At 35.9% G+C, this 3,902-nt stretch overlaps 1 pseudogene; it reads right to left on the bottom strand.

Moving 5' to 3' along the window:
• Positions 1-203: 203 nt before the first annotated feature.
• LOC141498297 (GTP-binding nuclear protein Ran pseudogene) lies at positions 204-1,040 on the bottom strand (annotated as a pseudogene).
• Positions 1,041-3,902: the final 2,862 nt, after the last annotated feature.

Below are 3,902 nucleotides of genomic sequence, written 5' to 3'. Positions count from 1 at the left end.
AAAAGATGAATTTCAGGTAATTACAACTTACTAATTTTATCTTGTCATATTGTTTCTGCTATTGAGTTACAAAAAGCACCACAGAAAACCTGTAATTTTTTTTTAGATATTTGAAATATAACTTTATTATGATCTAAACGAAAAAGGAATGACAGTAACAAACAAGATTCACCACTGAATTTTGTGATAGGACTGCAGCAGTCTTATATTTGAAACTCAAGGGGACGTAATTGTGGTCCAAAACAGCTAAATACGCAGGTCCAAAATATGAATTATATTTTTTTAAACTGCCACATTCACTCCGAAGCCCATTCATCTCCTTCAGCATCCCAAAGATTAAGCACATGTTCTGCTCAGCTATATAATAAAGTGGCAAACACGCTACACCACTGACATCACAGGACAGTTGCCTATAAAACTAGACCTCCGACGCTGGGCTCTAGCTTCATTCCCTTACAGGTCATCATCTTCATCAGGGAGCGCAGTTGTCTGAGCAATCTGTAAGTCCTGCTCATACTGTGCTGCCAGTGCTGGGTCCATGACAACCTCTGGAGGTGCAAGAGCAGGCATGGCAACAAACTCCAAATTAGGGTCTCCAATAAGTTTTCTAGCAAGCTAAAGGAAGGGCTTCTCAAAGTTGTAGTTACTTTTGACTGAAATGTCATAGTACTGGAGATTCTTCTTCCTATGGTAGACAATTGATTTCGCCTTGACTTTTCTGTCCTTAATATCCAACACTATAGGGATATTTTCACATACTTGTACCAGATCTCTATGCCAGTTAGGTACATTCTTGTAAGTAACTCTTGATGTTACATCAAACATTATAATGGCACACTGAGCTTGGATGTAATAACCATCCCTCAGACCACCAAATTTCTCTTGCCCAGCTGTATCCCATACGTTGAATTTAATGGGACCTCTGTTAGTATGGAAAACGAGGGGGTGTACTTCAACTCCCAAGGTGGCTACATACTTCTTCTCAAATTCACCAGGCAAGTGACGTTTTACAAATGTGGTTTTTTCAGTACCTCCATCACCAACTAATACAAGTATGAACTGCACTTGGGATTCTCCTTGGGAGGCTATCGCGATGGTTCTTCCAGAAGCGTCTCCGTCTCCGCCTGACTGAACCAAAACCTGCCATTTTTAAAACTGGTTCTGAAAATATGAGAGCTAAATACACCTCTGATGTTGGAAGAGTTACAGTATTATGATACTCTTTGTTCCTAGGTGTCTTTCAGTGGATTGATTCTTGACCTTATAGAGATACATATTTCTGAACTACCTTGAATTTTAATGTTTATTATAAACAATAAAATCATCTAGAGACTTACTATTTCTTTTTTTTTGTTGTGGTTTTTGTTTTTGTTTTTTATTTTTGCAAGGCAAATGGGGTTAAGTGGCTTGCCCAAAGCCACACAGCTAGGTAATTATTAAGTGTCTGAGACCGGATTTGAACCCAGGTACTCCTGACTCCAAGGCTGGTGCTTTATCCACTATACCACCTAGCCACCCCACGAGATTTACCATTTCTATAAATGAAGTTAAGAATAATAGTATTATATATAAAAACCATGTCTATAACTTATATAGATTTTAAATATACATACATTTCATTTAACATGAGAGTATCAATATCATCATACTTGGCTGCATTCCATTTTGTTCTTTCCTCTATGTCTCAGTATTTTTCTGCTTTTTTTATCACTATCATCGTATCCTTAAATTCTCCTCCCAATGGAAGAACAATATTTAACAAGTTAGTATAATGGGTGGCTCAGTGGATAGAACATTGGCCCTGGATTCAGGAGGGCCTGAGTTCAAATGTGACCTAAAACATTTAATAATTAGCTAACTTGTTTAAGTCCCTTAACTCCCATTGCCTTAAATAAATAAAAATAAAAAGTAAATATAATAAACCATACAATTAAAAGGTGTTATATGGATAGTATGTCCTATTTATATCCTATTCCTTATCTTCATTGTGTCAACTCCCTAGCAAGACTTGTGTGACATTCAAAAAGGTGTGAGAGACATAATTTCTGAGCAATTTAATCATTTTACTAATAAGACTAGTGGTTATTAATATAAGGATAGTCATCTTTTTTAGACCAAAGAACTCTAATGACTGTAGAGTCACAGTTTATATGCATTTTGAAGAATAAGTATTTGTAAGGGGTGTTAATCAGTTATGATTGGTTAACATAAGAACAGGTATGGATTATATTAAAATGAAAGTCTTCAAATATTTAGATCACTCAGGTCAAAAAGATACAATTTCCATAGCACCTGTTCTGATAACAGAGAAGATCAACTTTTGATTCTGTCTGAGCAAACGCAAGGAACATAAATATAATCATTAGCCTAAACTTAAAATTTCTTGTAATCTCTTATTTGATCTCGACTTGGGGAAATCTCTAAGACAGATTTTCCACACTGCTTTGGCTGTAGGAAGTAGAAAAAGATATAAAAGAAACTGTGGTTCAAATGAATTAATTTTCAATATGAGAGAGAAATATTAATTTCTCACTTATGAGAATAATGTTATCAGTCTTCTGGAGTCATACAGTAATGTCATTGATCAGAGTTTTTAATCTTTTCAAAGTTTATTCCTTTTTTATAATGCTGTGGTCATTGGATAAATAGTTCGTATTCTGCTCATTTTACTATGACATTTCATTCAAGTTTTTGCAATTTTCTCTGAATTATTTCTTATGATTTAGAGATATGTCATTACTTTCATCTACCTTAATTTGGCCATCTATTTCACAATTATTTAACCTTTAATTTACAGTATCTTATAATAAAAAATTGCTGTAGTTATTTTTGTGCCTGTATCTTTTTTTCTCTACCTTTGATCTCTCTGAGAATGTATTTCTCATAATACTATTGATAGTTCAAAAGATAGACACATTTTAGTGACTTTGGCAGCACAGTGTCAAATTGCTGTTCAGAATATATGGAATATTTCAAAACCCTGGCAAAAACTTTAGTCTCTTTGTCTCTCATACATCCTCCAACAGTGATCATTTCCCTTTTTTCTCTACTTTACAATCTAGCAGCTATGATGTTGAAGAAAAAATATTTGTCTAGTCTTTATAATATTAAATAAATATTATTTGTGTCTGTCTGATATTTTCTGAGGCTTCTGACTCCCTTCACATTGTACAATGCAAACTGACTTTCAAACTGTTCACCTTAAGCCCATATTCAAATGTAAATTCTGACTCCCTTTCCATTGTTCTTTGTTGCTAAATGTAAATTTGCCAAGATAAGAGAAAGCAACTTCAGCCCATTCCCCTCTCCCTGCTCCTCCTTCCTGGTTCTCAGTTTTCCCACATGAATACTCAATCCCAGGCACATAAAAGTGGGTGGGGGTGGGGGGGGGGGGTCACTCTTTGACTTCCTTTCTCCTGATTCCTCCTTGCACTGGAAGAGGGCAAGATTTTAAAAAGGCTTGACCCACATCTCCTTCCACATTGGACCTTTGCAGGTCTAAGTCCACTTATTTCTCAATGATTTTTCCCTTTCCTTTCTCTTTCCCTCAGACTCTCTTACTCAATGTCTTTTTTAAGGTTTTTCCAAGGTAATGGGGTTAAGTGGCTTGCTCAGGGCCACACAGCTAGGTAATTATTAAGTGTCTGAGGCCTTATTTGAACTCAGGTACTGCTGACTCCAGGGCCCGTGCTCTATCCATTGCGCAGCTGCCCCTTACTCAATCTTTATTATTCAGCTTCTCCTGAAGTAACTCACTAGCTCACTGATGATATAGATGAGTTTAATCTGTAAATAGTTTCCTGTAACCTCTGAATTAAAGTCTGGATTTTTCAGACCTCGTAGGTCAGTTCACGAGTATTTTACTTAAATAAACATTGGTTTTTGAGGGTATCACCCTCTCT

The sequence above is a fragment of the Macrotis lagotis genome, chromosome X (genome assembly GCF_037893015.1).
Source record: "Macrotis lagotis isolate mMagLag1 chromosome X, bilby.v1.9.chrom.fasta, whole genome shotgun sequence".
NCBI lineage: Eukaryota > Metazoa > Chordata > Mammalia > Peramelemorphia > Peramelidae > Macrotis > Macrotis lagotis.
The sequence above is the reverse complement of the archived record's forward strand: the minus strand, read 5'-3'. Positions and strand labels throughout refer to the sequence as shown.